Source organism: Saccopteryx leptura, unplaced genomic scaffold (genome assembly GCF_036850995.1).
Source record: "Saccopteryx leptura isolate mSacLep1 unplaced genomic scaffold, mSacLep1_pri_phased_curated manual_scaffold_34, whole genome shotgun sequence".
Taxonomy (NCBI): Eukaryota; Metazoa; Chordata; class Mammalia; order Chiroptera; family Emballonuridae; genus Saccopteryx; species Saccopteryx leptura.
The window spans coordinates 136,618-147,913 of NW_027095716.1; the positions used below are offsets into that span (position 1 = coordinate 136,618).

General features: G+C 45.6%; 1 pseudogene; it reads right to left on the reverse strand.

Moving 5' to 3' along the window:
- Positions 1–7,421: 7,421 nt before the first annotated feature.
- On the reverse strand, positions 7,422–9,788 carry LOC136386986 (disintegrin and metalloproteinase domain-containing protein 20-like; annotated as a pseudogene).
- Positions 9,789–11,296: the final 1,508 nt, after the last annotated feature.

Sequence of the window (11,296 nt, forward strand, 5' to 3'; positions counted from 1 at the left end):
GTTAACCTGAAATCAATGTGTTCTTTTGTGTGTGTGTGTGACAGAGACAGAGAGAGAGATGACAGACAGGAAGGGAGAGAGATGAGAAGCATCAATACTTTATTGCACATCCTTAGTTGTTCAATGATTGCTTTCTCATCTGTGCCTTGTCCAGGGGACTCCCGCAGAGCAAGTGTCCCATTGCTCAAGCCAGCGACCTTGAGATCAGGCCTGTGATTTCTTGCTCAAGCAGTGACCCTCACTCATCCTGGTAAACCAGTGCTCAGTTCAGCGACTTCTGGGTTTCAAACCTGAGTCCTCTGCATCTCAGTCTGATGCTCTATCCAGTGTGACACCCTGGTCAGGCAAAAGCCATGTGTTCTTATGAACCAAAGTTGCTCCATTAAATTTAATTTGAAATGAGTTGTAAAAAAAAAAAAAATCATGTGTCTCCTCTTAATACTATAAAGTCCAATTTAATGCATTAATCTTCCAAGTGCGCCCACAGCCCCAAGCAAGGGAAGCTCTGTGCTGGGTCAGAGGTCAGGGATCAGAGTTCAGTGATCTGAATGGTCCATCCACTTGTGGGATTCAACCAGCTAGCACCAGTTCATCAGAATTGATACCCAATTTTCTGTTGAGTTCTGCAAATCGGTTCTAAAGTGCTTTATAACGTGCTCTCTGTGGTCAGTTAACATTCCCACAGCCTCTAAATCAGCTCCATGAATGTCTTAATTCTCAGGGCCTCTGATCCCAGTGACAGAGAAACATCTTCGGAACACTCAGTCTTCTTTGTGTCTTGAAGGTTAAGAATCCAGAGGTACTTAGGGCCAAGGCATCAACATCACTATGTATACAATGTTCACTCTCACATGATCTACAGCCTGTGGTCTCTTTCCAGGTGTGTACTTGTCTCCATCCCTGAAGTGTAGGTAACACTAGAATACAGATGTTTATTCATGCTCTCATTACATACAGGGGTCTCTGGAATCTCACGGGCAGGACCCTCTCTAGCCTTGAGTTGATTCAGCAGAGCTCTGGGGCAGTGAGGAGGAGCACAGGCCCAGATGCCAACCTCACTGTTACCGTATGAGGACACGTGGACAGTCCCATACATACATATGATTTTGTATTTATTTATTGAAATATTATGACAAACAATGACCTGAACTGAGGCACTGGCCTCTCTGTAGGTCTCCACCCTAGATGTCCCTATATAGTAGGAGGACATGCAAATAGGGCCCCCTCTGCTCATAAAGACAGTCCAGCCCTGACCTTGCAGCTCTGGAGACAAACTCACCCTAGGATTCCTTGGTGTGTCCATTTCAGACAAGGACAGGACACGGACCACAGTCCATGGAGTTTGGACTCTTCTGAGTTTTCTTTGTCGCTATTGTAAGAGGTAATTTTTAGAAAACAAGAAACTGGGTATGTGAGTGAGTGTGACTCAGAGAATCAATGGACATGTGATAGTTTTCTGACCAGGACATCATTGTGTTTTCAGGTGTCCAGTGTGAGGTGCAGCTGGTGGAGTCTGGGGGAGGCTTGGTGCAGCCTGGGGGGGTCTCTGGGACTCTCCTGTGAGGTCTCTGAATTCACCGTCAGTGGTGTCAGGATGAGCTGAGTCCACCAGATTCCAGGGAAAAAGCTACAGAGGGTTGGTAAAATTAATCCCGATGGAATTACTCCAAACTATGCAGACTCCATGAAGGGCCAATTCACCATCTCCAGAGATGATGACAAGAACATGCTGTAGCCTAACCAGGCAGTGGTACAGTGAATAGAACATCAGACTGGGATGTGGAGGACCCAGGTTCGAAACCCCGAGGTCGCCAGCTTAAGCCTAGACACAAACCTCCCTGTCCTAGACTGGAGGGCCGGGCAGCACATGATTTTCCAGGTTCCTGAACACAAGGATCATCAGGAGCAGATACACTCAGAAAGGAAGGGCTGCTTTCCTGTGTGATTTCCTCTTCATGTCACAGTTTCCCTCAGGGAACCTCTCTGGGTTTCTTTTTTTTTTTTTTTTTTTTTTTTTTTTTTTTTTTTTTTTTTTTTTTCATTTTTCTGAAGCTGGAAACAGGGAGAGACAGTCAGACAGACTCCCGCATACGCCCGACCGGGATCCACCCGGCACGCCCACCATGGGGCGGTGCTCTGCCCACCAGGGGGCGATGCTCTGCCCATCCTGGGCTTCGCCATATTGTGACCAGAGCCACTCTAGCACCTGGGGCAGAGGCCGAGGAGCCATCCCCAGCGCCCGGGCCATCTTTGCTCCAATGGAGCCTTGGCTGCGGGAGGGGAAGAGATACAGAGAGGAAAGCGCGGCGGAGGGGTGGAGAAGCAAATGGGCGCTTCTCCTGTGTGCCCTGGCCGGGAATCGAACCCGGGTCCTCCGCACGCTAGGCCGACGCTCTACCGCTGAGCCAACCGGCCAGGGCCGGGTTTCTTATTCTGCATTTACATCTGACATCTCTGAGTCAGAAATGTCTGCTGTAAGGAGAGGTGATTCTCACATGAGGAAACAATTATGACAGTATTTTTCCAACACTCTTGTACATAAATCCCAAGAAATCATCAAATCTTCTGACCTACATCAAATAAACCAACCAGACTCTCTGCTAAACTCACAGTGCAGCTCAGCTCCAACAGCCCAGCGTCACATCCAGCCAGCTGGTGGCAGGCAGGACATGTGCTGCTGGACAGCCGAGACCTGGGATCAATAAGTCCAGAGCTCAAGAAGGAGACCCACGGTGGTAAAGGTCATTGAGGTGACATCATGCTCATAGCACGAAGAATAGTTGACACCACACAGAGGCAGAGGGACCATGACACCTTGTTATGTGTGTCCTGACTGTTGAAAAACACACACAACACAGGGACAGGGAGTGCTTACTATATAAAACTTGAAATCTATGGGAAGCACAGAGAAGGCCTTTTAGTAAGTCAGACATACTTTGATCAATCCAAGAATGGTGACTGACTCAGGGTTTCTGTTCTGTCCAGGTCATTGTGGAGGGAAGAAGGAATTCTGTGTACAGGGGCTTGTATGGTTTCAGTCTCCCAGTTACATCTGAAGGGGAGACCACGTCCTTAACAGAGAAGATCAGAATGATAGAGAAGAGACAAAAATGAGCCATCAGTTGTCAGCAGGCAAACATAAAATAGAGTCTGACAACCTATTCAACTTAAGAACCATAAAAAATGAGCAAAGAATATATATATATATGACTATAATATGTTATTATGTGTGGACAGCCACCATGTCTACAGAAAATTAGAAGAGGAATGACTGTAAGTAAGCAAATGATGATGATGACGATGATGGGGACAAGGGACTAAAGTGGGTTCTTGGTCCAACAAACTTATGGCACCATCTCCATGTCCCCTCCAGGTAGGGTGTCCACTCTTCCTTGCAAGCCAAGGGATTCCAAAAAACAGAGTTCCAAAAATTATGCCAATGTGGCAATCCATGGTGTGACCAGATCAGTGAAGACCCTGAAACTGTCCAAGTCCTAATCCCTGAGCCTGTGAGATTGTGAGCTTATAAACCAGAGACACTGTAAAAATGTGCGTGTAGGAAATGAGGAGTCCCCTTTCCACCAGTTTGTAATGACATTTTCCTTATTTCTGTTGATCCACACCTGCAGAAGCCTAAAATTTTATTATTTATTTATTTATATGAAATGAGACATGAGGCCTGACCTGTGGTGGCACAGTGGATAAAGCGTCGACCTGGAAATGCTGAGGTTGCCGGTTCGAAACCCTGGGCTTGCCTGGTCAAGGCACATATGAGAGTTGATGCTTCCAGCTCCTCCCCCTTCTCTCTTTCTGTCTCTCTTCTCTCTCTCTCTCTCTGTCTCTCCCTCTCCTCTCTAAAATGAAAAAATAAAAAATTTAAAAAAAAATAATAAATAAATAAATAAATAAATAAATGAGACATGAGGCAGCAGAGACAGACTCCCGTGTGCAACCTAACCGGGATCCACCCAGCAAACCCAGTACCACATGAAGTTCTGCACGTCTGGGCCTCTGCCCCATTGCTACTCAACCAAGATATTTTAGCACCTGAGCAGAGGCCATGTAGACATCCTCAGCACTCGAGGCCAATTTCACTGAAACCATTTCAGCCCTCTCTGCGGGAGAGGAAGAATGTGTGGAATGACCATGATGGGAAACCCATTTGGGACTTCCACACACCGGGAGATGCTCTACCACTGAGCCAACTGGCCAGTGCCAAAATAAACATTTCTAACAAACTCCTTTTTGTGACTATTTAAGTATTTTCCAGGATGACATATGCTATTTCTATAACTCTTTGTCCCTCCTTTTAGGTCTTTACAAGAAGAGTCTTATTTTTTAAGTGAGAGGAGAGGAGATAGAGAGACAGACACCTGCATGCACCCTGACTAGGATCTACTAGGCAACCACCATCTGTGGCCGATACTTAGACCAACATGGATGAACATTGTGAACACTATGCCAAATGAAATAACTAAATCAGAAAAAGCTAAGGACAATATAATTTCACACATAGGTAGGACATAAAACTTTTGTGTCTGTTTGTGTGTGACAGACAGAGAGAGGGTTGAACAGACAGAAAGGGAGAGAGACGAGAAGCTTCAGTACTTCAATGCAGATACTTAGTTGTTCATTGATTGCTTTCTCATATTTGCCTTGACCAGGGGGTTCTAGCAGGTGTGATCCATTGCTCAAGCCAGCAACCTTGGGCTCAAGCTGGTGACCTTGGGCTTTAAGTCAACGACCTTTGGGCTCAAGCCAGCAACCATGGGCTCAAGTCTATGATCACACGCTCAAGCCAGAGACTCCATGCACAAGCTGCTGAACCCATGCTCCATTTAGCAACCTCTGGCTTTCAAATGTGGGTCCTCTGCATCCCAGTCCATAACTCTATCCACTGCACCTCCCTGGTCAGGCAAAAGCCAGGTGTTCTTATGAACTAATGTCAGTCCATTAAATTTAATTTGAAATAAAGTGTAAAAAAAAATCATGTGTTTCCTCTTAAAACTATAAAGTCCAATTCAATGCATTAGTTTTCCAAGTGTGCCCACAGCTTCAAGCAAGGGAAGCTCTGATGCTGGGTCAGAGGTCAGGGTTCAGAGTTCAGTGATCTGAATGGTCATCCACTTGTGGGATTCAGCCAGTTTGAACCAGTTCATCACAACTGATACCCAGGTTTTTTTTGGTTTAGCGAATCGGTTGTTAAAATGACACTTGTAATCAGGGTTGTCTCAAAGGTGGGTACTGCGGCAATTGCCTAAATTGGAAATCACTAATTTAAATTCTTTATTCTCTTTTAAAGTGCATCGGCATAACAATGTATTCTAAGCACTCGCAATAATTTTTATTTCATCTATAGCAGAAAAAAATTGATGGAACTATGCTTGGAATATTTATTTATTTGTTTCATAAAAATAATTAATATCTTGGATGAAATATTACATTTTAATTCTCCCACATTTGTTACTTCATTAAATAAACATATAACATAAAGAAAAGAATTGCTAAATGACCATGGGTTGACATGCTGTACTTGGAAACATCTTAAATAACAGTTTTTTTTATTTATTGTCAGGCATTATTTACTATGTTTTACTAATATTTTAAAACTCTTTCTTATAACATAATCTAGTTTTGTGTACAACTTTTATTGTACTTATTTAAGTTTAAATGCATGAAATAATAAACTATCTTTTGGTATATCTTTTTTTATATACTTAAAACGATTAGGGCAGAGAACCAGTTGTTAAATTATTTGAATCCCACCACTGGGTCCTCCCAATACTGGTCGTATGTCATTTAAATTTCCTGGCAGCAGACAGACTAGTAGAGCAGTGGAACCCCTGGACATGAACCCACACGTGTGTGGACCAGACAGTTCATGGCATTCCCTTCATGAAGACACCACGAGTCCTAACAGAAGTCCATGGTTTAGACACCCTGTCCTCCAGGATGCTCTCCACGTCCCTAACACAGTGCTCCTCACAGTGATGACTTTGTACATGAGAGACCTTGTGTGCAGGTGTGGTATTAATCAGTCTGCTGTTCCCATTGGAATTCAAGGTTGCAGTCCCAACAGGGACACTGAAGGGTCGGTCTGGCATGAGCAGAGTCTATTCATTTGTCATATCTCATTCAACATGAGAAAGAAAAATTACATCATTCAAACTGCTGCTGACGGGCAGGAGATCAAGGGTCATGGACTGGGACTTCCCAACCAACAAGCCACACAGAACACCCCAGTCCACTTAGTGGTACAAAGTCTTAGAGGATTGAGAGTGTGCATGGTGCATGGGGACAATGACAGATGCCACGTTGGACCACAGGGCCAGTAGCATCAATGATAGTTAAACCTGACCTACTGACTCTCACATTGTGATGATCATTTGCATCACAATTGGATATTGTCTCAGGCTCCTGATAACAGAGTGGACAGAACAGAGACATTCATGTCTCCCAACTCCATCTCCTGACCTCCACCTAGAAAGTCTGTCCACCATGCAAATTCCAGGTCCTTGAATTTTTGGAATACTGGCTTTCAAATGCAAGTGGTATGCCTGTATTGAATGGAGGTACTATAAATTTTATTAATTGGGCATTACCTTATGAAACATTTCATTGAAAGCTCTTTAGATGCAGTGGTGGTCTGGTTTTCCAGCCCACGGTCTATTGTGGAGACAGTGTCTGATCTGCACCACGACTCAGGGGGCATTTCCTCGGACCTTCTCTGAAGTGCACAGTGAGGAGGAAGGGGAACTAACATACGCCGGCCCCCTCTGAAGGCCAGGGTCAGGGATGGCCACTACTCCCTCATTTTCTGACCGAATGTCCCTGGACCACAGCCTGCACCAGTAAAATCTGCTCTCCAGGGTGGCACAGGGGTCACCAGGCAGACTGTGACCTTCAGTCTCAGTCACAGCCCAAAGCCACAGCACTGTGACATGGGCAGGCTTGGTTGTGAGAAGCACAAAATTGTCCTGAACACAATCTGCAGAGAGAAGATGAGATCACCTAACGCTGAGGTGACCCTCTGTGATCGAGAGCAGCGTTGTGGAGGACTGTCATGAACTGGCCCTAAAAACCCTGTGGAAATTTTCACTAATCCTGGGACAAGTGCTCACAGGTCAAGATCAGCTACTGACTAGGTCTCCTCTGCAAGCCAGAGACTCAATCTCAGTTTAGGCTCTTAAAGACTTACAAAAACAGTACAGGATGCCATCATCTGGTTTTCAAGTTTTAATTGAGGGTGCTGGCCAGTGACCTGTCAGAGACAGCTGGTGTGAAAACGCCCACACCCCTAGCTGCCCTGTGATGTCCAGGAATGTGGGCTTTGGCTCGGCCAGCTGGTGATGCTTGTTTTCTTACAGATGTCCTTCTATATTGCCTAGAGTTGTACAGGGGTCACAAGGCTGATTTGTTCTTTAGTTTTCAACTGTCACTTCTCTGACTGTGATCGTCCTGACAGTTCTCACGTTCGTGGCCACTGCAATGAGGAGTGAAGCTATGAGGGCATATATTCGACCAAAGACCACTCTCAGATACAGCACTGACAGGTCACTCTGCGTTACTGATCGCATTCTTCTTGGAGAGGGTCCGCTGTCCACACTCCCTCCAGCTCCTTTGTTTATGCATCGTGGGGGGTCCCAGCCTACACGGCAATGACAGTGCCCATTATTGTTGCAAAGTCCCCTAAAATTGCATTTATAGGGAGGGCATTCATAATTTATCCCAGCCAAGGTACCATTGCAGTGATTATTCAGACAGAATTTTCCACCACCACAGATGGTACCAGGTCTCACAGCACCAACATCAGTCGTTCCTGTCCCCCGGTGTGACCCCACTCCAAAGCACAAAGACCCCTCGAACACACTCTGATGGAATCCAACATGTTCTTGCAGCTTAGGCAGATGAGTGACATTGGTGCACTGTAGGCGTCCACACTGAATGTCTTCTTGAGCACAAGTTACTGGTTTGGACTTAATTCTAGTTCCACAGTGTCCAAACCTGTGGCCCCTTCTATTGATCACGTAGCAGGCGTCTGGAGCGTTCCGTGCACCTTCACCAAAGATCTCCTTGCAATGCATGTTGCGGTCAGTACAGTTCCCATGGAAGCAGTAGCCTTCCTCAGTGCACGGGGTTCCATCTTGCAGATAAAAGTCATCAGGGCACATAAAGGTGTGCCCGAGGCAGTACTCCGGAAGGTCACAGATGTTCTGGATTGGTCGGCAGAGTGTTCCTCTGGGCGAGTAGGTGCAGTTTGTGCAGCATCTGCCTGTGTTACACACGCTTCCGGGTGTAAAGGTACAGTCAGTGTTGCAGCAGGGGTTGTGATAACACTGCTTGAAGGATCCACAGTCACAGTGCTCACCTTCGTCCACCACAGAGTTGCCACACCGAACATATGTCAGGCTTTTATTGTGATAGATAAATTCGGTTCTGAACAGGCAACCTGCATGGCTAGGAGAAATATGTTGTACGTGCACAAAGGAGCAGTTACTGAAGGCGTCTGTCAGTACTGGGTATCTGTACATTATGCAGGTGGTCCGTCTTTGGCAAACACAATCTTCTTCATCATAATAGATACCATAATTTCTTGCAATGTGTTGGGTGGCTATAACAGACAACAATAAATAATGTCTGCCTAGTTGACCAACCACAATGAGATTACGGATTGTGCACAGTCCATATAGGTAAGGCTGAAAAGTAATGTCTTCAGGCGTATCTTTAACCACAAGCATAGATGAGTGTGGCATAAAAATATTATGAAGGTTGCGTACATAATAGGTATGGAAGGAACCCCCTGGCACCTGAAAGTTGTCCATTGCAGTTGGATCTGCTCTATTATAAATGATTATTACGCTGACATAGTATCTCATATCAAGACCTTGGAGCATGGAATCAACTATGCTAGCTATGTTTATCAGATACTGGGAAGTCTTTGACACATTGCGGAATAGAGTATACATTGAGGTAGAACTTATTACACAGCCTTTTATATTCATTTTATGTGATGAAAAAAGCTTACTACTGATCCTGGGGGCTGCAGTGACATTGGCTGGAGTGAACAGGGGGTGCCTCTCTTCCTTGTACCCCAGGGAGTACATGGGTCCTATTGCCTTGGTGTCTGCCACTATCTGGGAAACCAGGTGTTCAAAGGTTCGGGAGTCCTTTAGAGGTTTGATTTCATAGGCAAGGTCATCCACCTTCATAATACCTTCTAGGCCTCCATAGCACGTGTCCACAGTGACCATGGAAAGAGGAACCCCCTCCAGGTAGCCAAGGTAGTAGCAGTCATGGGGGACAAAAGGGTACTCCACCTGCAAGGCTCCCTGGTCATCCTGAGTCATTAGCAGCAGATCTCTGGACATAAACAGTTTCTTGTGCCGCAGGCGGATAACGTGTCTCTGTCCCCCGAACCTCAGGGTGTAGGAGAGCCAGCCGGGCACCTGACTGCCTTTGCCATGGTGCACTTGCTTCTGGGGAATCACCACCTCAGAGGAGATGTAGCGCCATGACGGTCGACCTGGAGAACCCTGGACTGGAAACCACACCACCCAAAGCACTGGTAGCAAGGAGGCTGCCCACAGGGGGACCAAGCCCACTGCCAGCCTCATACCCTGTTGGGGACAAATGTCAACAGGAATGGAGAAAAGCAGGGTCTGCAGTGAAGGTGGGTCACCACTACTTAACCAGGCCACAAGCAGATTGTGACATAGAACAGCCCCTGGGCCTGTCAGCTGGGGTATAAGTAACAGTCACAGGGTGTGGCAGTGGGTGGGGTTAGACATGAGCAGCTGAGGTTGAGGGAGGAGGAGAGGTGTCTGTGATGCCCACGGGGGAGTGAACGATAAGGAAGCAGAGCCCATCCATCTCCTTCTGTATTTGAATGTGTCTCCGTTACAGCACAGTTACATTCTCCACCAACGCTCACCCACGAGACACCGGGCCACTCTTTGTGGGGTGCTGTCTTCCCTGTTATAGGTACCATCTCCCTGCTTCTTTGTCATGTGGAGCTAGACTTTGTTAATTTTGTCTTCACAGATGTTAAAATTATTTAATTCTGTAATTGCATGTGTCTTATTTTGGTTTGCAGTTAAGACGTTTTCAAACTATGTGCTCTTTCTGACTTTTCTTGGTATTTTTTTAAAATTTATTCATTTTAGAGAGGAGAGGGAGAGACAGAGAGACAGAGAGAGAGGAGAGACAGAGAGAGAAAGGGGGAGGAGCTGGAAGCATCAACTCCCATATGTGCCTTGACCAGGCAAGCCCAGGGTTTCGAACCGGCAACTTCAGCATTTCCAGGTCGACGCTTTATCCACTGTGCCACCACAGGTCAGGCTTTTTCTGACTTTTGCTTTGAGTATTTTTTGGGTTTAGAGAGTAAAACCTTCCCAGTGTCCCATGTGATTGCTTCTTACTGCAGCTGGTGACAACAGAAGACATCTCCATCCCAGTGTGAACCTAGGGTTTTCCCGTGGGCCCCTCCGTGTGGTTCTGTCCCAGTCTTTGGTAGTTTCCTCACGTGCATGTGCTGTGGTAAGGTGCCATAGAACTGTAAAACTTAGTATTGGCAACGCCATTTTAAAGAGGAAAAGTCAGGCTTTCTGTCCCATCCTTTCTTTGGAAAATGGAGGGAGAAGGATATGAAAGTCTCCTGACTTACAAGGACAACTGGGTCATTTGGCTTTAGTTCTCTGTAAAGAATAAAATTATCTGAAGAACTTCCTTTCCCTTTCAATAAAAGACAAAATTTACAAAGGAACTTACACTGATTTTGGCTCTCCCTCCCTCCCTGGAATCCTGGAGAAACATACTTCTAGACAAAGGAGGGGAGATATACACTAAAAGATTTGTGAATGTCTTTGATTGGATAACCTTGAAAGTTTTAATATTTTTAATGGATCCCCTACACAAATGTTATAAGCTTTTTAATGATTGTGCCATGATGTCATGCTCCCTCCAACCTGTATGTGGTCAAAGGGTATATAACCAGCCTCTGAAATATACTTGAGGCTGCATGGTTTGGGTCAGATATGCCCCATGTTAGTCATATGTGGCTGGCATATTAATAAATCTCCTTCTTCTAATAAAAATCTTCAAAATTCATCTGGACTTGGTATCTGTTGGTCAAATAAGTTTGTAAATATGATATATATGTTTGCTCACTTATAATTTGCATTAGGTGTGGGGGACAGGCTGTAAGCAGGCAGGATAGCCTAAGGCTTAGTTCTCCCCACATCCTTAACTGTTGCATGATAGGGGATAGTGTACTCTTAGGAGGAATCCCATTATGCCT